Below are 21,546 nucleotides of genomic sequence, written 5' to 3' on the forward strand. Positions count from 1 at the left end.
GAGTTCCCAGCCCAGGAAGGGTGTGTGGGAGGCAGCTCCCGGACTCACCACATGGCCCAGAAGGTCCCTTGCCTACCTGCTAGCTGCCTGCTCCTGGAAGAGATACAAGTGGGCTGATCCACCTGCCTCCTGAGGGCGGAGTGCCAGAAGGGAGGCTCCACCTCAGACCGAGGGGCCAATCAAGGGAGCCGGAGGAGCCAGCCCGGAGCCCTTGGGGGCACACCGCTGAAGGGGACCCAGGCTTCACTTAGTATTCATCCAGGGTGCCTGTTCCATATTCATGCCCGTGCCGGGCGGTCACAGGGTGACCGCCTCCCACCTCCTCACTCTCACTGACCTTCAGGGGCCACAAGGCCCAAGGTTACCTGGGTGTCAACCCACACCAAAGCCAGGGGGCAAGCAGGCATCGATGGGGGGCGGCGGGGGGGGGGTGGTGGCGGTGAACACTGACCCTTCAGGCACAGAGGCGGTGGCCCCACAAAACCCTCACTGACGCTCTGGGGCCCTCCCACTAATCCTGGGGCAGCCCTGACTCTGAAACTCAGATCCGGGCTCTGCCACTTGCTGGCTGCACCACCCAAGGCAAGCCATTGCACACCGCTGAGCGTCAGTCCCCGAGCTGCTGCGACGATCCTCTCTCTCAGCTGCACCTCCAGAGCGTGGGGAGCGTGCACGGAAGAAGTGCTCTGGGCTCCCGGAGGAAGCGCCGCTCTATAAACGCAAGGTATCATTCCCATAAAGGAGAGTTCCTGCCACACCTAGGAAGGGGGAGGCAGGTTTCTGCCAGGCTCTGCAAGCCAGCCCCAGTAAGGATAAGGCAGAGGACCGACCGGTCCCCCTGCCCGGGAGAGCCGAGGCGCCCCCAGCTCCATCAGAGGGAAGTGGGACAGGCTGGCCAGGAGGAGGAGGAGTGAGGAAGAAGAGGAAAGAAGGGACAGGGCGGGGAGGCGTGATCTGGGCCTAGGATTTGTATCTGTGGGATGACTGGGGTTTCTCTCCCCATCCAGGGCTTGGCCCAACTCAGAGGAGCACGGAAGTCCCACCACATGGCTCCTCCTTCACTCCCACAGGGAGGCAGCTGCGGGCTAGCAGGGCTTCTCGGCCTCTCCCGTGAGTCATAACATTAATAATAATCCCCAAGAGGAGCCCGGGTGGCTCAGTGGCGTAAGTGTCCGACTTCAGCCCAGGTCACGGTCTCACAGTTCGTGAGTTCGAGCCCCGTTATCAGGCTCGCTGCTGTCAGCCTGGAGATCCTCTGTTCCCCCCCCTCCCCCCTCTGCCCCTCCCTCGCTTGCACACACACTCTCTCGAAAATAAACATTAAAAAAAAAATAATAATAATCTCTGACATTTGCAGGGCTTTTCACACACGTTGACTATTTTTCACTGTGCCTTCACAGAACCCAGAGAAGCCTTATGTTACTGGTCTGGGTCCTCAGCCGATAAACAACTGGGGCTCGGCAGATAGTGTGTGAGCTGAAGTTGTACATCTTATGGAAGTGCCAATGTCCAGACAGGAGCAGGGGAAGGAAGAGAATTCAGAACCTTCCCTGGAAGCATCCGGGGAAGCAGGCAGAATGGACTAGACATGCTGCACCCCGGGGACCCTGAAAAAGCTCCCCCCAAGCAAGCCTGCTCCCAGACAGGAGACCAGGACAAACAGCGAGGCTAACACAAACCCCCAGCTCAGAGGGCGGAGTCAGGTGGGGCAGGCCACAAGGTGGGTGGGAACAAAACTCCCTTTCATCCTGCTCAGTGAACTCTTCCAACTCTGTGCCGAGAAAAGGCGCGACTCAAAGACCCTGACCACCCGAAGAACTTCTGTAATTATCTATGAAACACACTGACACTCCTCATAAGATCACCACCGGAGGCCGGCTCTGGGCTCGGTCTTGATGAGACCACCTATCTAGGAATCAGACAGAGACACCGCCCCCCTGGACTCCTTCCTTCCCCTTGGCCTCTCAAGGGTTAACCTACGGCCCACCCCCAGCCCCCATTCCCAGCCAGGCCAGGAAAACAGGATGGCTGGGGCAGCTGGTAGGGGGGTGTTTAGCTTGGCCTCTGCCCAGCATGCAGACAACTCCCCTCAATGTACAGACACCCAGGCTGGGCCCCTTGAACGGAGTCCTTCCCTTCCTCCCCGACCCGAGAAAGGCTCTAGAGAAGGCCTCTCTTGGCAAGAGGGGGTGGGGGAAGGCTATTTTTCAGGATTAGGGGACAGTCTGGAGGACGAGCCCATCTCTCAAGTGCATCTTTGAAGCTTCAGTAGGCAGCTACACCCTTCTCTGCTCTCTGCCAGAGCGACTGGGGATCACAGCTCCAGGGACGGCAGTGCCAGGAATACGGTGCCAGTTTCGACGAGGGAAGACAAAAGTGACCTTGAGAGAAAGCTGATAGACAAGGAGCCATGTCATTCCCTCCTCCCCCTTTTCTATCTGGGCAGTAAGGGCTGAGCCCCCAGGGAGAATGGAAGGGCCATCTATTCTGAGCATGTAATGGGGGTAATGGGGCCAATATGACATCTGTACCTGCCTTCAATCCTCCCTCGACCCGCACCATGGCCACCGTTCCACCACAGTCCTCTGTCACCTGGCCTCAGCTAAGAGGTACCTCTAAGGTGTTCCAGGGCAAAAGCCCTCACATATGGGGATGATTCAATGTAAACTTCTCTAGTGTCAGGCAGGGCTTTCTAAGGGGTCATGCCACCTAATCCCTCATCTGGTCCCCTACGCCCTACCCATAATGCTTCTGCCTCCAGTCGCCAACTCAACTCTATCCCTGAAGATTTACCCTAGGTCTTGGATTCCCAACCTCACCTCCTGAGCCCCTGAAATAGCTCTGAGTATGTCATCAGAAACCCCCATTACCTGCAGCAACATGGATGGAACTAGAGTGAATTATGCTAAGCGAAATAAGTCAGAGAAAGACAAATCTCACATGACTTCACTCATATATGGAATTGAAGAAACAAAACAGATGAACATAAGGGAAGGGAAGCAAAAATAAGATAAAAACAGAGAGGGAGACAAACCATAAGAGACTCTTAAATACGGAGAACTAACTGAGGGTCGCTGGAGGGCTGTTGGGTGGGGGGATGGGCTAAATGGGGGATGGGCATTAAGGAGGACACTTGTTCAGATGAGCGCTGTGTATTATAGGTAAGGGATGAATCACTGAATCTATTCCTGAAATCATTATTACAGTACCTGTTAACTAACTTGGATTCAAATGGAAAAAAATGAATACTCATTAAAAAAAAAAAAAAAAAAGAAAGCCCCATAACCAATCAATCTTCCCTGTCCATGACATAGTCTAAATTAAACATGAGTATACATGAGTAGAGATTAAACATGACCCAGCGACCTGCCTGAACCATGTTATCCCCAGTCCCACTGCCCTGGAGATGAACGTGTGCTCCTGAATTTGTCTCCCTGCTCTCTCCAGATGCTGATTCTACCACGCCCTGACTCACGGGCCTTCATCGTATCTCCATGCCTACGGGATAGAGGATACACTTCCTAGCTCAAAATACAAGGCCTTCTACCATCCATCCTCAATGTATTAGTCCAACGGGATCTACTACCACCACCCTACAACCAAAAGCGTAGATTTTTAAAAAAATGTTTATTTATTTCTCTTAGAGAGTGTGAGTGGGGGAGGGGCAGAGAGCGAGAGGGAGAGGGAGGATCTGAAGCAGGCTCTTCGCTGCTAGTGCAAAGCCCGACACGGGGCCTGAACTCACATAACCGTGGGGTCACGCACGGAGCCGAAGTTGGACGCTCAACCAACCGAGTCACCCGGGTGCCCCTAAAAGCATAGATTTGGGTGGCTCAGTTGGTTAAGCATCTGACTCTCGATTTCGGCTCAGGTGGTGATCTCATGTTTTGTGAGTTCGAGCCACACATCAGGGTTCTCACTGACAGCGTGGAGCCTGCTTGGGATTCTCTCTCTCTCTCTCTCTCTCTCTCTCTCTCTCTCTCTCTCCCTCTCACTCTGCACATTCTCTCTCAATCTCTCCCTCTCTCTCAAAAGTAAATAAATAAACTTTAAAAAAAAAAACCATAGATTTTCTGTTAAGCGTTCTGAGTCATTGATGCCAGAGGAATTCAGTGGAAAGAGAGGTCATTTCCGGCTAGGGCCATCAGGCCAGACCCCAAGGAAGGGAGTCTGCGTGTGCGCATGCACGTGCGTGTGTTAGAAAGTGTTTTCGCAGAATCACCAGCGGACCAGCTTACACGTAGCTCTACTTTCTTCCCTCTACTTCTCCCCACCGTGGGCTTGTCAGCATGAAGGACATACATTTGCAAACCCTCATGGGTGCACGAAATGCTTTTCTGCGCTTGAAGATTTGTGGGACTCCAGGCGTCCAGGAACAGAATCAGACTGGAACAGAATCACAAAAGCTAGCAACGGTCTGAGAGGAGCCCCTGCTGATGCTGGACCAGAGAGATGAAGAGAGTGGGGTCTGGAGAGGCTTCCTCCATGGCTCCTGGCAAGCGGTTTGCTGGGGTGGATTCCATTTCACCTCCCCTGAGTATGCTGCTCTCCCAAATGACCAGCGCTAGGAGGAAAGAATTCTAAGAAGCTCACGTCTTTCTGGACTCCCAGACTTTTCAGTTTGGATCTTTGGAGGGAAGGGTGTGAGAAGAGTTAAGGAAAAAAAAAAAAAAAATCCAACCCCCTCTGCCTTCTGTGATTCTGGCCACTCCATGTTATACATCAGTAGCCAGGCAGGGGAGTGGAAGAGAGGCCCGGCCTTGGAATGAAGGGACAGAGGACCAGACCAGACTAACGGACGCCGAGACTAGCCAGCTCTCCCTTCCCAGGCAGCATCTCGAGCCAGAGAATGATGAGGCCAGAGCCAAAGCAGTAAGAGGGAAAGGCATCAGGAAAGGAAAGACATAAATTACTGCTATCCCTAGCTCTACCACGAAACCCCCTTCCCAGTGCCGTAGTCTCCTCTCCAGGCCATATCATAACTCATCCGGTGGAACGCTCCCACTGCACACTCATCCTGAACTGGGTCCTTGCGTGTGGTGAGACCGAGAGAGACCCCCAAATGGAATCAGAGCGGAGAGGTGAGGGGAGCAAGCGAGAATGAGGATGAGGAAAAAGAAAGAGAATGAACGCGTCCTTGTTGGAATTCATTTTCAAGGAGCAAACAAAAGCAATTAATGGGGGAAGATGGGCTCCCCAGGCCTGGCTGTGGTTAAGGGAGGCCACCTGGGTGACTGGGTCCTGGCCGTCTGCAGGGCGATTAGAAAGAAGGTGAGAGGCTGCCTGCTGGAGGACAGTCCACGGGAAAGGGCTCTGAGCGTGCTCCACAGGGAGGGAAGGATGCAATCTGGAAGCGTGTACCAGAGTGATTACGCGTTGTGTCGGTGAACAACGCACACACCCGGAGACCTAGCGGGGCAGCTCCATCAACCGTCACTGGCCAGAAAGCCATCCCAAATGTTAGTGTTTGCCAAACCCTCGAGAACAAGAAGTTACACCGCGATGGGTAACGTGGAGTATGTGCCTGCTCTACACCGAGCACAGGATATTCTACAGGTCTTACTTCCTTCCGTCCAAATGACAAACAACTATTGTCCACCCCATTTTCCAGATGATGAAACTGAGCTTCCAAGAGGTTAAGGGTCCAGGAGAGAAGATTTGCCCTAAGTTCCCAAGGACCTAGGTTTCAATCGCAGCTCTACAACTTAAAAAAAAATTTTTTTTAATGTTTATTTATTTTTGAGAGAGACGGAGACAGAGCTTGAGCAGGGGAGGGGCAGAGAGAGAGAGAGGGAGACACAGAATCCAAAGCAGGCTCCAGGCTCTGAGCTGTCAGCACAGAGCCCGACGCGGGGCTCGAACCCACGGACCGTGAGATCATGACCGGAGCCCAAGTCGGACGCTCAACCTCCTGAGCCACCCAGGTGCCCCACGGCTCTACAACTTTTTAACCATGAGACCCAACGATGTCACCTTGGACGCACCACATAACATCTCCCCACTGCACCTTCATCATCTGCAAAACAGGGATACTACCACGTCCTTCCCAGCTTGCTGTAAAAATTAAGACAATTTATAAGTATAAGCTCCTAGCCAGTGCCGGTAAGTGCACACACTGAGTGTTCAGCAAATGTTTGTCCTCCTCCCCGCCCCCTGTCTTTCAATAAGATGATCTAGTCGTCCATTCAACACACAGTGGAGTGTCCAATGTGTGAAAAGGGGGAAGGAAAGAGAATTTATGGAGGCCCCTTTTCATGCCAGGCGCGTCGCTAGGTCTTGAGGGTAGGTGTGGAGATGAACAAGGACAGAGTGCCTGCCTTCAAGCAGGAGTTTACAACCTAGCAAGCCAAGCCCATAAGTAACTGAGTGCCAGGATGTGCTGAGAGCTGTGTGAGACAGCGCGACCAAAGACTAGAAAAGGGGAGGGAGGCCAGATGCAGGAAGAGAGCTAGGACTTCTGTGGGGGCCTCAGGAAGGTTCTGAGAAGAGGTCACATGGCTTCCGCGCCTCGTGAAGGGCTGGATTTGGAATGGAAATGAAGGGGTGGGGCTTCTTACCGCCTCTCCAGAGGCAGCCACGCAGGGGATTCAATAGTTTTCTTTCCAGGGCGGGAGGAACAAAGGTGATGCAAATTCTCTGCTGATCCTCTCCTGAGAGGTGGAGTCTGTTCCTTCCCTGGGCATCAGGGCAGGTCTGGGCTCTCGGTTGGACCCACAGAATGTAACAGAAGTGGGGTTGTGTGAATTCTGAGGCTTGGGCATAAGAAACCCCAAGGGGTGCCTGGCTGGCTCAGTCAGTGGAGCATATGTGATTCTCAATCTCGGGGTTGTGAGTTCGAGCCGCACGTTAGGTGTACAGATTACTTTAAGAAAAGAGTTTCTGAGGGGCGCCTGGGTGGCGCAGTCGGTTAAGCGTCCGACTTCAGCCAGGTCACGATCTCGCGGTCCGGGAGTTCGAGCCCCGCGTCAGACTCTGGGCTGATGGCTCGGAGCCTGGAGCCTGCTTTCGATTCTGTGTCTCCCTCTCTCTCTGCCCCTCCCCCGTTCATGCTCTGTCTCTCTCTGTCCCAAAGATGGATGGGCGTTGAAAAAAAAAAATTAAAAAAAAAAAAAAAAAAAAAGAGTTTCTGGGACACCTGGGTGGCTCAGTCGGTTGGGGTTGAGCGGCAGACTCTTTTTTTTTTAAAAGGCAATCCTTTTTTTTTTTTTTTTTTCAATGTTTATTTATTTTTGGGACAGAGAGAGACAAAGCATGAACGGGGGAGGGGCAGAGAGAGAGGGAGACACAGAATCGGAAACAGGCTCCAGGCCCTGAGCCATCAGCCCAGAGCCCGACGCGGGGCTCGAACTCACGGACCGCGAGATCGTGACCTGGCTGAAGTCGGACGCTTAACCGACTGCGCCACCCAGGCGCCCCGAGCGGCAGACTCTTGATTTCGTCTCAGGTCATGATCTCATGATTCCTGAGATGGGAACTGACAGCACGGAACCTGCTTGAGATTCTCTCTCTCTCTCTCTCTCTCTCTCTCTCCCTCTGTCCCACCCCTGCTCATGCTCTCTCTCTCTCTCAAAATAAATAAACTTTAATATAAATAAAGAAGGGGCGCCTGGGTGGCTCAGTCGGCTGAGCGTCCGACTTCGGCTCAGGTCATGATCTCGCAGTTTGTGAGTTTGAGCCTCGCATCGGGCTCTGTGCTGACAGCTCAGAGCCTGGAGCCTGCTTCAAATTCTGTGTCTCCCTCTCTCTCTGCTCCTCCCCTGCTCACGCTTGGTCTCTCTCTCCTTCAAAAATAAATAAAAACATTAAAAAAAATTTTTTTAAATATAAATAAAGAAAACAAAAGAAAGAAGGTTGAAAAGAAAAAAAAAAAAAGCCTGAAGCTTCCACGTGGATCTCTTGGAATAGTCTCCCGGGACACTCACCCTCTTGGAACCAGCTGCCACGTCCCCAAGGCAAGTCCAGGCCACGGGAAGAGGCTACATGTAGGTGCTCTGTTAACAGCCCCAGACTCACACACACACACACACACACACACACACACACACACACACACACGCCTTCCATGGGGTCTGGCCTCATGGCCTCAGCCAGAAGTGACCTCTCCCTCTCCTGAATTCCCCTGGCACCAATGACAGCCGGGTAAGAAGCCACCTTGCCTGTCTGGCCCAGTCCAGCCTTCAGATGACTACAAGGGCAGGAGACAACCAGGCAAGCCCCCGCTGAGCCCGGTAACCCAGAGAACGCTGAGAGGTCACAATACATTACTGCTCTAAGCCACTACATTTTGGGGTGATCAATAGCGAACCAGAGGACGAGGCCCCTATTTCACTAACTTGGGCTGTTACTGGGCAAGTTGGAGCCAGGGTCCACACTAGAGGTGGATGAGACAGAGGCGAGGAGGAACTGTACTTTGGGCCAAGGAAGGGAGGGAACCAGTTGAACACCCCCTGCCCCGCCCCCCAGACTCCAGCTTCCTCCCCACCTCAGCTCTTCTCAGCACCGTGCCAGATCTATATGACTCATAATTCACTTCACCCCGCTGGGAAATAGCTGGGGGGAAAAAAATCAGTAACATATAAAGATGTTCATAGCACAGCTATTCATAAGAGCAACAAATTGGAAACAACCCAAATTCCCAGTAATAAGAGAAGAGCGCTCCAGTAATGAAGTAACCTGACGGAATTATTTATAGCTATTTAAAATGACAAATGTATGGGCCATTGGCATACCTGGAAGTATCTGTGTAGAGTAACGTTACACACAAAACAACGCGTGACACAGGACGATGGCCACACGCTAACTACAACTGTGAAATACAGAGACGAGGAAGGGCCAGTGGAATAAGGCATACATTTTAGCATTCACTTACACCCTTTTCGAAAAGACAGGTGTGGCTTTCCAAAAAGGCACCAATTCAACCTCACAAATCCTAAAAACGGGGTCACGACTGCATGGGAATTAGGAGGTGACATTTTGAAGATAGGGACATGTTCTCTGTCACCCAGGGACAAAACCCCAGGTTGAGGGGAGGCCCCTGGATGTGACAGGGGTGGAGTGAGCAGGGCTGCGGCATCTCCTCAGCAGGGTAGCTGAATGTTAGGAAACAAACCCTCGTGTTTGCTGACTCAGTGCAAGGAGAAGGACTCACACAAAAGCCACCCATTATCCCATAATTATTGTCTCTCTCGTGCCTGCAATTAACGGCTGTCTGAGAGGCGGCTGCTGGGGTAAATAAATGTTCACCCGCATTAGAGTCAATCAGCCAGCTGAAGCGCCAATTAACGAGCCCACTGCAGAGACACTTGGGGACCCAGCGGCGACTGTGGGGAGGAAGGGGACAGGACGAGATAACACAGATCTTGGACACACTCCTACCGCAGAAGCAGGGAAGGGATGCTTACAGCAACATCCTGAGCCCTGGGGTAGAAGCCGGTCTTGCCCCAGATGAGCCAGCTGGGTAAGCAGGTGCTCCGACCCCCCAGTGCCAAGTCAGGGGGGTCTGCGTGCATTCGTGTGTCTGTGAGCAAAGGTTCCTGGGAGCTGCTGCAGCTCCCACATGGGGCAGCCCTGGGCCTGTGGGGGGTGGGGGTGGGGTGGGGGTGGGGAAAGAGCTGCAAGAGAAGGCTCAGAGGTGCTGTCACCTCCTGAGTGACAGAGGAGGACAGAAACGCGGGGCACAGAGAGGAAGCGGGCAGGGAGCCATCTTGACTGACTTAGGCTGCAACTGACTTACACTGGCCTTTGGCTATTCTCCTTACACCGCAAGCTCAGAAACACAGGAAAGAAGCTCACATCAGAGAAGTCAAAGATGATCCTTTTGTCCCGAGAAGGGCAGGAGAGCACGTGGCTGACAGCAGCCACCCCACGTCCTCTCCCAGGGATTTGGGGAAGACAAGAGTGCCCTGAAGTCCTGCATGGCATGCCCAGTGCCCGGCCACTGTGCTACACCAGCCAGCCAGGCCCTCTCTCCATGGACCTTAGCCAGCAGACCTCCGGCTTGGGACCAGAGCCCCCAGAAGATGCCTACCAGGCATCAGGGAGCCTCTGAGGTCAGAGGGGAGGAGCATGCATGTCAGAGGCAATCTGGCCCAGCGGTTCTCAATCCTGCCTTCACACCAGAATTACCCAGAGAGCTTTTATTATTATTTTTTTATTTTTAGTGTTTATTTATTTTTGAGAGAGAGCGAGCGAGCATGAGCGGGGCAGGGGCAGAAAGAGAGAGGGAGACACAGAATCCGAAGCAAGCTCCAGGCTCCGAGCTGTCAGCACAGAGCCCGACACGGGGCTTGAACTCACAAGCCACAAGATCATGACCTGGGCCAAAGTCGGGTGCTTAACTGACTCAGCCAAACAGGCGCCCCTATTTTTTTTTTTTTTAATGTTCATTTATTTTTGAGAAAGAGAGAGAGAGAGTGCAAGCAGGGGAGGGGCAGAGAGAAAGGGAGACACAGAATCTGAAACAGGCTCCAGGCTCTGAGCTGTCAGCACAGAGCCCGACGTGGGGCTCGAACTCACAAACTGCGAGATGGTGACCTGAGTTGGACACTTAACTGACTGAACCACCCGGGCTCCCCACCCAGAGAGCTTTTAAAATACTAATGCCTGGGAACCACCATAGACCAACTTGATGAGGTGGAGGCCCAGGCCCAGGCAAGGGATGAGTCTCTGATGGTGTGCCACAGAGGTCTGTTGCGATCCTGTTGTGTTCCACGTGTTCATCCACGGTTGGCACAAAGCCTCAGAAGGCCAGGCTACCAGATTTGCTACTGAGAAAGCCGGGCTGGGCGGCTAACACACCTATGGCAGAATCAGCATTCATATACTGGAATAAGGGCCTCACGTCAACAAAACGATATAGCTCATAAATGTAAAACCCCACATGTAACATCAACAAGATTCTAACTGTACATACAAGCCCCAGGTGTTGAAGTATGCTCAAGAGCATGTTACTAAGAAAATGGGGGAAGTGCACAATCTATGTTTTCCTAAAGTGCATGAGTGTTTTAGAAAAACCGTATTATCGGCATGCCAAGAGGCAGGCAGAGAACGCGGACGGTTTGTGATCAACTATCTTAGAAATAGTTTTATGTCTGTCCCTGGGAGCCTGGTCAGTAGGACTTATTGTGAGATCTTGGAAGACAGGATTCTTCCCCCCCGACCCTCCTTCCTACCCCAAGCTGAGTAATGCAGGGCAGTACTTTGCAAATTTCAATGTACGTATGAGTCACCTGGGAGATCCTGCCAAACGCAGATTCTGATTCAGTAGGTTGGAAGTGAGGCCTGAGATTCCACATTTTTAACAAACTCTCAGGTGATGTCGACGCTGCTGGTTCATGAAGAGCAAAGATTTGGAGGGTCTCAGAGGTTTGCCTTGAAACCAGGCCTTCTGGATATGCCTGGGGCACCTGTGTCCCTTGCCCTGTAGGCCTGGGAAGTGTCAGAGCTGGATTTGGAGGTAAGGAAGGCCCCGACCGGACATGCTCAGCTCAGTTGATAAGCAAGTGCATCGGGATGAACGGAGAAGAGTAAAAGTGACCCAGTGAGAGAGAAAAGACCTTCCCGCTAACTCACACATCACATCATTTATGTAGGAGAGAGGAGGTCTAAACAGCTGTCCACGGGAAAATAACCTGAGGATTCCAGCACAGTGAGCTCAATTTAAACAGCAGTGACTCACAAACTTAGTCTGGGGTCATAGAAATAGATTGTCAAGTAGGGGGCATCGGAGGCCTGTTGAATAGACCCTATCTGGAGTATTGTGTTCAATTCTAGACAGTTTATTTTAAGAGAATGAAAGCTACCATGTGCCAAGTGACTTCCAGTTGCCAGGCCCTGTTCTAAGCTTTTTACATGTGTTAATTGGCTTAATCCTCCCAACAACCCTATGAGGTAAGTGCCATCACTATTTTTATTTTACAGGTGCATAAAACTAAGGCTCAGAGAGGTTAGGATTACAAGCAGGGTCACACAGCTGGCGAGCGTGAAGTCAAGTGCGGGCCGAGGCAGAGGACCCCAGAGCCTAGGTTTTTCCTACTGTGTCCTAATGTCTCTCCACGCTTGCCTGACTCTTGAAACCAAAGGATCGGGACAAGTTTACCAAAGGGTAGAAGACCAACTTGAGATCAGCATTAAGGAAGGCTACACGTTGGAGCCGTCTACCAGGGCCCAAGGCTGCTTCACACGGGAGTGCTCCTAGTCACTGGGGAATACAGTGATCATGTGTCTGGGAAGGTGACTGCTATCTGGGAGGAGGGCTGGACCAAACGAAAGGTTGCTTCCAAAGCTGAGACTCCGGGTCGCTCTCCTGTCTGGGTCTCCCGGTCTAGAAAAAACAGACTCTGACACCCGAGTACAGTGTTTATAATGAGCTACATTTAGCCTGGACCTGCCCACAGATTCTGGCGCATGTGACGGAGAGAAAAATGACAGCAATGCCCAGACTACAACCTGCCCGGGATGGCTGAGAAATTGAGCCAAAGGAAGGCTTGTGGGAAATATGCAAATGAGCTTCTGCTGCCATCCCCTTCCCCTGACTTGTCATCCTGCAAGGTCCTTGTGGGAGTGATGAACTCCTCTAAGCTGGCTGAAAAGAGCTTGCTCCTTCTCGGAGAAATATTAAAAATACACAGGCATCCTCAAAAAGAAGGAAAGAGGCTCAGCACTGCCTAACCCAAACTAAACTGTGGGCCAGCACCTTATCTGCATCATCTGAGCGCCCCAGCACGAGGGACAAAGCGATGCGTCCAAGGAGAAACGCAGAGAAGGATGCAAAAGATAGCATCAAACTCTACCTACAAATCCTTCGGCCGATGGCTGGGAGACAGCGATCCCGGCTCTGAGCCAGAAAGTGGAGAGATCTGAGGTCTCAGCCCACCCAAAGATTTGGGCTGAGAGCAGCTTCGCATCTTACCGCCTTGCAAGTTGCCGCATCCCCAAGCATACTGCCCGGGGAAGGTGGGGGAAGGTACGATCAAGTACCCGCTAGTTCACGGCAGTGTGCTAATCGCCGTGGGGAGACACAAATTTATCAGAGGGAAGGACATATGTGAATGACAACATTTCAGAACCACTTCTCTTTCCAACTGGCTGTTTCAACCAATAAAAGACACTTTAAAAATACATATAACTTAATAAGTGTAAGTGTTGATAACTTGGCCTTGGTCCTGACAACACCAGATTTGGAAGACGCCGGGCCCAACCGAGATGCTTCCCGTTTAGATCCAACAAAGTCTTTTCTGGGGTCTGGGCGCTCTCTGGGTCGCTGTGGCTCACCTGCTGGGCCTCCAGAACAGCCGGCCGGAGGCGGCCCATCGAAAGGCACACACTCTCCATCTGTTCCCCCAGAGCTCTTGGTCTCTCCTTGGTCTTCCTGCTTTCGTCCCATGGGGGATCTGCCGCCCCGAGGCGGGTCTGTGGGGTCTCCCTGTTTATCCCCCCATCAAAGCCTGTATGCGCTCTGCCCGTGGTCCAGCCTCACCCACAGTACAAGTCCTACAGAGCCAGTGGTCCCACAAAGTGAGCCCTGTGATAAGGATACCGGGGCCGGGTGGAAACATTTGGGAGCAGCAGACAGGGGAAAAGAAAGGAACGGGTCAAGCCCACTTTGCAGGCTGCTGCTGGAGGGTTAGGTTGGGCCTGAATGAGGACAGAGGGTTTCTGGACTCAGACAAGGCCTGTGCCACAAAAGGAAGCCATGTATGACTGCTGGAGGAACTGGCCCCGTTAGGTAACAACCCCCCACCCCCCTTGGGCTGTGTGTGGAGGAGGGAGTGGTAAGGACCGGCACTCTCTCATTCCCCCTCCAGCCCAGCTCAGCCTCCAAGCCTCTGCCTCAGCAGTTTGGTGGCTTGCTTTCTGCATGATCTGAAGGGCCCCTTGGTCAGACCAGGAGCGGCCAACGGTCCCTCCCTATATGCACATGAACATGCTAATAACACATGCACACCACCCCCCACCCCACTGCCCCAGGTAGTGGCAGCCCCCTTTCCCCCCCCCCCCCCAACCTCTCCCAGGACACAGGGTCTGGGCCCCTAGGGAGAGGAGGCCAGCCGGGCGGCCCTGAGCAGCCACGAAAGAGCCATGACTGTTGGGGGGGGGGGGGGGTGCCACGACAAAATGGAGCCAAAAGAATAATCACAAGCTACCCCTCCCCCCATCTCCATGATCTCACTGCTAATGTATTTGCATTCAAACTTGGGTCACACGAGGGGTAAGGAGGGGTAAGGAGAGGGCTCGGGCAGGAAATGTGGAAACAGCCACAAATTCTAATTCTGATTCTCCCCCCACCGTTCAATGTGGTCTTGAGTAAGTGGCCATTGGCTCAGAACTGCAGGTTCTTCACAAAAAGAGGGCACCAAAAGTCACCCTGGACCAGCTAGAAGGAATATGGTATATAGTTTATTGGGTCCGTGCAGAACGTGCAGGTACAGCGACAAGGGGGAACCTATAGGATACTCTTCCAGCTTCACGGTGTGAATCAGTTTATCTTCAAGCAAGGCACAGTCTCCTCGTATGATCCCAAGCCACTGACTACCCTTACTGGGAACCCATCTCCCCAGCCTCCGTTCACCCGGCCTCGGACAGAAACTTCCATCCCACTCGACTTCCAGCAGAATTCCTGGTCACACACCCACCGGCCTGGCCTGACCCGTTACAGAGGCACCAAGAGCCTGAGATCAGAGGCCTGGACAAGATACCTCTGACTGTTCTCGTTTTTACCGTTGGAAGTGTTGACATTCAAATCAGTGGGTGCTGAAGAAATGAAAGGCAAGCCCAGACAGACAGGCCAAGCTCGAAGCGCCCCCCCCCCCCCCCGCCCCGTCGCCTCTAGAGCCGCAGGCCCTGTGCCACCGGCCCCACCACGCTACCCCTCAGCCCCCTCTTGGGCACCTGGTGCGTTGGGCAGCTTTCTGTGCAGTGGAGTGACGTGTGGAAGCTGGAAAGGGAATACACCCGAAGGGAAAGGAAGTGCCTCTCTGCTATAAATGCCTGGCCCGAGCTTCTGTTTGCAAAGGGCAAAGTCTGCGGTGGGAAGGGACTGAACTGCACCCATCTTCTAAGCCCCTACACATGGAGAAACCAAGTTCTGAGGGACTGAGCGGCTAAATTCTCACAGCAGGGTTGAGAACAGAACCAAGCAGTATGGATTCTGCCCCCTGCTCCTGATTCTTATTGCGGGCCTTATCTTGGATCGATCACAGTACATATTTATGGGGGGGGGGGCGGGTAGGATTCTGCCTGAGTATTCCAGAGCCCCTCGTGCCCTCCCCTCTCCGGCCACTCCCAGCCTCAGCCGCCTGGTGCTAAGCTCTCCTTCAGCAGAACCTACTCTGCGGTCAGGTCCGCGCTTGGCAGGCCTCCTGCTGACTATCATTTCTGTGGCGGCACAGGAGGGAGACAATTAAAAGCTGGCTTCTCAGGGGACTGGCTTAAGTCTTTCCTGTCGGAAAATCTGAGGACTTTAGGCATGGCCCCAGGACCCCGACACGGAATCTTTCCTGACAGCCCTACCCAGCCCAGCTCAGTAACCAGAAAAGTTCCTTGTTCAGCCAGGCCTCCCTCCCCGCCGCCCGCCGCCCTCCCAGACTTACCCCCTCGCAAATGCTGAGGGAGCACCCAGGCTGCTTCAGACTCAGTCTCATCTTTCGACAGCGCTCCTCAGCACCCAGCCGCTCCCATCCCTGTGACAACGGACCAGACGCACGGAGTTCTGCTCTCAGCTCCGGGCCCTCAGTTTCTTCGAGGCGCCTGCGACAGATCCTTTTGGGCATTGAGATCCCAACGGGCAGAACTGAGATCCCAATTTCTCCCCAAGAAGAACCCTCCAGCTCCTCTCACCGCAGCAGGATCAACACACACAGGGGTGCCTCACGCACCTGAGCCACAGAGACCCCGGGTCAAGCCTTGGCTCTGTGACCCTGGGCAAATCGCATGTGCAGCAACCGCTGATCTGTGAGCTTGGGCAAGCCACGTGACCCCTGAGCTTCAGTTACCTCATCGACTGGAGCTGTGAGGATCCAACCAGAAGGTGAGAGAAGCCCGAGGCCCCACGCACACCTGAGGGAGCGTGTTTCTCAGAGCTTGTCACGCTGAAGGCAGTGGCTGGTGCCTCCTAACTGCTGAGCTGGGGGACCCGCCTCAGGGAGACCAGGCAGTGGGTGACCCGCCGGTGGGCGTGAAATCAACCTGAGGAGCCAACGCTTTTTTTTTTTTTTTAACAAAACAGGCCAGACTAAACGAAAATCTAACAGGAAGCTGGTGTGCACCACACAGAGTCAGGGTAACACAGACGCGTTGGCTGGTTCTGTGGGAGAAGGTATTTCTACTGGTCGCAGTCACAATTTCCAATTAGGCCTTACTTTGAAAACTTTCTTGCAGACGTTCCCACTTACAAAAACTTGCTTCCAGCCCTCAGCAGATTGGGATGGTAAACTCTTGAGGGTGAAAGTCACAGTCTCTGGGTCCTCAAGGATTCCAACCCTCCCGCCCCCATCCCCTGCCGCAGGGGCCCCAGATACAAGCCCTTGGTGGCTGGAAAGCATTCACGGAATAGAAAATCAGCACGGGAGGAGAGCGGGAAGCCGCCATTGACGGAGACAGCCACTGTCCCAAACAATGTCCCTGGAGGTCTGTGTTAGCACCTCCATTTTACAGATGAGGAAACTAGAGCTCAAAGAGGTGACATCGTCCAGGAGGCGGGGGAACCAGGATTGAGATCGGGGTTTGGCTGGTCCACGGCCTCCCCTCTGGATCTCACTGCCTGGGAGATGCTGCCCGGCCCTATCAAATCTTCCCAATGTCCTGCATTGGCCAAGAGGATTCATCCCACAAAACACACACACTCGCACACGCACGCACCTGCACGGCAGGAAACAACACATCCTTTCCTACCTGCCTTTCTCGGGCTTTCCCAATCCCATGAGGGAGACTGGAGAGGGCTGTGCTGGGGGCATCAGGGATTTGTCTTCGTCTTGGTCCCGCCCTTGTCCTTCTCTGCCTCTTTGAGGCCGATTCCCCCCAGCTCCCCTCCCCCTCCCCCAATACCAGCTAACTGGTTACCCCGGCAACCCAGCTGGGAGGCTGCCAGTTACCACGGCAACCCAGCATGGCCGCCAGGCTGCCTTGCTGTGGAAGGTCAGGGGACCAGTCAGGCGACAGAGCCCTGGGATGTTGCCGGCAGGACTGGCCTGGCCGGGCCTACGTGCCTGAGGGAATTAAGTTCCTGCTGTCAAAGGACCACGTCCTGGTCTCCCTGAGGCGGGTCTCCCAGCTCAGCAGTTAGGAGGCACCGGCCACCAGCCGGCCTCCACCCCCACCCATCGCCCCATTGCCCTAGCCTCATCCCTGCAACCTTTTCTAGGGGAGTTTGGAGGGCTTCTCAGACTCAGCCACTGTCCCTCGGCCTAACCCTGGCCCCCTTCGCCCACCTTCCTGAGCATATCTGGGAGTCAACGGGCATGCAACCTGTGCGTGTCTGCGTGTAGACGTAGCCTCTCCGTGAATTACATTGGCCATGAAAAGGGAGCTGTTATGTTCTAGCATTTACTACGTGCCAGGCACGTTCTAGGGGCCTTGGGCGTGAAGTTCCTCCGCCGACCCGTACAACACACCCATGGTCCCCACACTGCAGCTAGGGCAGCCGAGACTTGGAGAAGTCAGGGAACTTGTTCCAGGTCGCACAGCGATTAGCTGGCAGAACTAAGCAGTTCAGCTCTGGGGGTCAGCTTCGGAAATTCCTTCGGCTCCTGGCTCCTGCCCCTCCCCCACAAAGCAATCACCCGCTCCAAGGGGACATTTTTTCACATTTATTAAACGATTATTCAGCGTCAGATGGTGCACGCATTATTTCATTTCATTTCGCCCTCCCCTCTGTGAAGGAGGCTATAGTTCCAGTGAGACGCTGCCGAGATCTAGCTTCAGACCCCTTCCCTGGGAATCCTTTCCTGACTCTCCAGGGACAGTCTACCACTTTCTTTCTTGGCCACCAACATATGTAGCATATGTCTCTATCGCATACAGGACAATTATTTGCTCACACGTCTGCTCCCTTAACTAGACTGTGAATTTAAAAATCCATTTTTGCAACCTAGTACCTGCCTGGTGCATAATGGGCATACAGTAAACAAGAAAGCGGCAGGGCCAGGATTCTAAGATTCTGCTCATCTGACTATCAGGGCCATGCTCTATCACCTTACTCTGTCTCATTCATTCGTTCAATCATTCATTCATTCAAAAAGCAGTTACTAGGGCGCCTGAGTGGCTCAGTCGGTTAAGCCTCTGACTTCGGCTCAGGTCACCATCTCGCAGTTTGTGAGTTCGAGCCCCGCTTTGGGCTCTGTGCTGACAGTTGGGAGCCTGGATCCTGCTTTGGATTCTGTGTCTCCCTCTCTGTCTGCCCCTCTCCGGCTCGCACTCTGTCTCTCTCTCTCTCAAAAATAAATAGACATTTTAAAAAATTAAAAAAAAAAAAGCAGTTACCAAATAACTGCTATGTGCTTGGCTCTGTGCGAAACATCACAAAGACAAAGACAAATTCAAGACCATCTCTAGCCTTGAAGCAACTCAGTCCAGCGGAGCCAGGGGCAAGGCTGAGGACAGGAAACAAATGCCCCCCCCCCAACCCCTGCCACATACCAACAAAAGCTTTCCTTGAGCCCAAACTCTCTTCCATCCAAAGCTCCTATAACCAACCAACATTTATTGAGCACCTGCTATGTGCCAAGGCCCTCAAATCAACCACGGTTTGTGGGGAGGAACCAGGCACTACCAGATAGTAGGAGGAATGATTGATAAGGGACAGGGGACCCAGGGACACCGAGCTTGTTTGTGCAACTCCGAAAGGCTTTCACACCTGATGTGATAAAGCAGTTTCATGTTGCACGGCTTTATGTCCGTATCCACCTCCTACGTTAGCTCAGTTGAACCTCCGTGTTGCAGGCCGGGCAGGAATTATCACCCCCCTTTTCGAGATGAGGAGACTGAAGCTCGGAAGGGGAAGAGCATTGGATTAGAAGGAGGGAACCTGGGTTCTAGACCTCAGTTGTGATGCCGATGAGTCTACACCTGTCAGCACCTCCCCACCCCACCACCCCACCAACAGCAGGTTTTCCTTCCCCGCTATGACCTCTTCCATTCTAGGCAGTCACAGTTTTAGGCGAGGCAAGCAGGCTTGTGGTCTCTGGGTGGCCCACTGATGCCAATGAGGACCCAGGAACCCGACAAAATCAGAACAACGACCTCACCACCAGGGGCCAGGGTGAACTTAACAGGCTAATTGCAAGCATAGGGCCGATTAAAAGCAAATTGGGACCTGCGGTTAAGGACTCGGGTTTTCAGGGGATGATGAGCCAGACGGGGTGGATATGGTGATGTCAGAGCTAAACAGGGACCTCGCTTTCTCCATGGACGGGGTCCTCGACCCTGCAGGAGTAAAGCCTGAGCACCCATGAATGCTCAGCATTGATATACCCCACCTTATTTCCTGAATCCACTCCATCAGGACCAACCGTCTAGAGAGACTAAATTCAGTGAGGGAGGCAGATTGGACAGTCACCCTAAATACCATCAGCCCTAAACACACGTTTCCTACTAACCCACCTTGGCTCTGGTCTGATCTTTGAGCTAAAGCATCGCCTTCTGATATATTCTGTTCAAATGCACACATCGAACGGACGTTTGTATAATTATCTGCATTTTACAAAGCACTTCCGTGTATGTTACTCTTCTAGCGATCAACTAGTTACGCGGGTAGTGATACAAACCCCATTTTTCAGATGGGGAAACAAAAACCTCAGGGATATGAAGTGACTTGTTACAAATCATACAGCCTCTAATTTGGACCAGGATTTGAATCTAATGTCTTCAAATTCCAGACGGGCATCCTTCCCACAACCCGGGCGGGCAGTGTCCCAACTCTCTCTTATTGCTACTTTGGGAAATGCAAATCGGGCTCACAGGAATAAGGAGGGATTGATCAGTACAGACGGACGCAGCGGGGAGGGGGCTCCAGTGGAGTGTCCCGTTGGCAGGAGACGCCAGAGGAGCCAAATCCCCTTCATCCGGGTACCTGCCAGAAGTCCCCAGAAGTGCGACATCCCAGGGGATCATCCCGGGAATGGGGTGTGGCTGCCTCATCACGCTCTGTGCTGGTGGGACCACACCCCAGTAAGGCTCCAGAAAAGCCTGAAAAAGGAAGTGGGATCATTGGAGGCATGGGGGCACTTAGTCTAGGACAAGGAGACTTGGGGTGCTTGGAGGAGGGAGATCATGATACTGTCTTGACATATGTGTGTGTTTCGCACAAACCAATAACGGTAAGATGATAATAGCAAACACACGTGTCGCTCTGCTTGCCATGATTCTACCTGCTCTGCATACATGACTTCACCTATCTTTACAAGAAGTCCAGGAAATAGGTAACATTGTTATCTTCATTTTACAGATGGAGAAACTGAGGCACAGAGAGGTTTTTGTTTTTGTTTTTGTTTTTTTTAAGTCACTGTCAAGGTCATATTGCTGGTAAATGACAGAGTCCAGATTCAACCCAGATTTCACCCCATAACTGCCATCTTGACAACTGCACTAAACTACCTTTTAAGAAAAGCCAAAATCTCGAACAAATGACAACAGATGGACTATTCATGCTTTGTACACCTCCTTCTGGGGCGCCTGGGTAGCTCAGTTGGTTAAGCGTCCAACTTCGGCTCAGGTCATGATCTCGCGGTCCGTGAGTTCAAGCCCCGCGTCGGGCTCTGTGCTGACAGCTCAGAGCCCGGAGCCTGTTTCAGATTCTGTGTCTCCCTCTCTCTGACCCTCCCCCGTTCATGCTCTGTCTCTCTCTGTCTCAAAAATAAATAAACGTTAAAAAAAAAATTAAAAAAAAAAACCAAACTTTAAATCTCACCACTAATCAAACCAATGGGTTAAAACAATGAAGAAGCAAGGGATTAAAGCAATGAAAATGTTTCAGCATTCGATGCTGACGCTCGCGTAACAAAATGCATTCTCAAACACAACTGCAGGGAACGTAAATTAGTAATTTCCAGCCAAGAATTTGGCAAAATACGTCAAAATGTTTTAAAACAGCAATTCCCTGTTGGTGGGAATGCACACTGGTGCAGCCACTCTGGAAAACAGTACGGAGTTTTCCCCAAAAAGTTAAAAACAGCACTACCCTAGGATCCAGCAATCGCATCACAGGGTATTTACCCAAAGAACACAAAAACATTAATTCAGGGGGATACACGCACCCCTGTGTTTATAGCAGCATTATTTACAATAGCCAAGATGTGGAAGCAAGCCGAGTGTCCATCGACGGATGAATGGATAAAGAAGATGTGGGATATACATACAGTGGATTACAATTCAGCCACAGAAAAGAATGAAGTCTTGCCATTTGCAACAACATGGATGGAGCTAGAGAGTATTACGCTAAGCGAAATAAGTCAGAGAAAGACAAATAACATATGATTTCACTCATATGTGGAATTTAAAAAACAAAACAAACTAGCAAAAGGCAAAAAGAGAGAGAGAGAGAGAAAAACCAAG

General features: G+C 52.5%; 1 protein-coding gene across 7 annotated transcripts in view; it reads right to left on the reverse strand.

The window, feature by feature from the left end:
* Window positions 1-21,546, reverse strand: part of PLEKHA6 (pleckstrin homology domain containing A6) — a 142,792-nt gene that overhangs the window by 96,382 nt on the left and 24,864 nt on the right. The gene's annotated exons all lie outside the window — the stretch shown is intronic.

Source organism: Lynx canadensis, chromosome F1 (genome assembly GCF_007474595.2).
Source record: "Lynx canadensis isolate LIC74 chromosome F1, mLynCan4.pri.v2, whole genome shotgun sequence".
Taxonomy (NCBI): Eukaryota; Metazoa; Chordata; class Mammalia; order Carnivora; family Felidae; genus Lynx; species Lynx canadensis.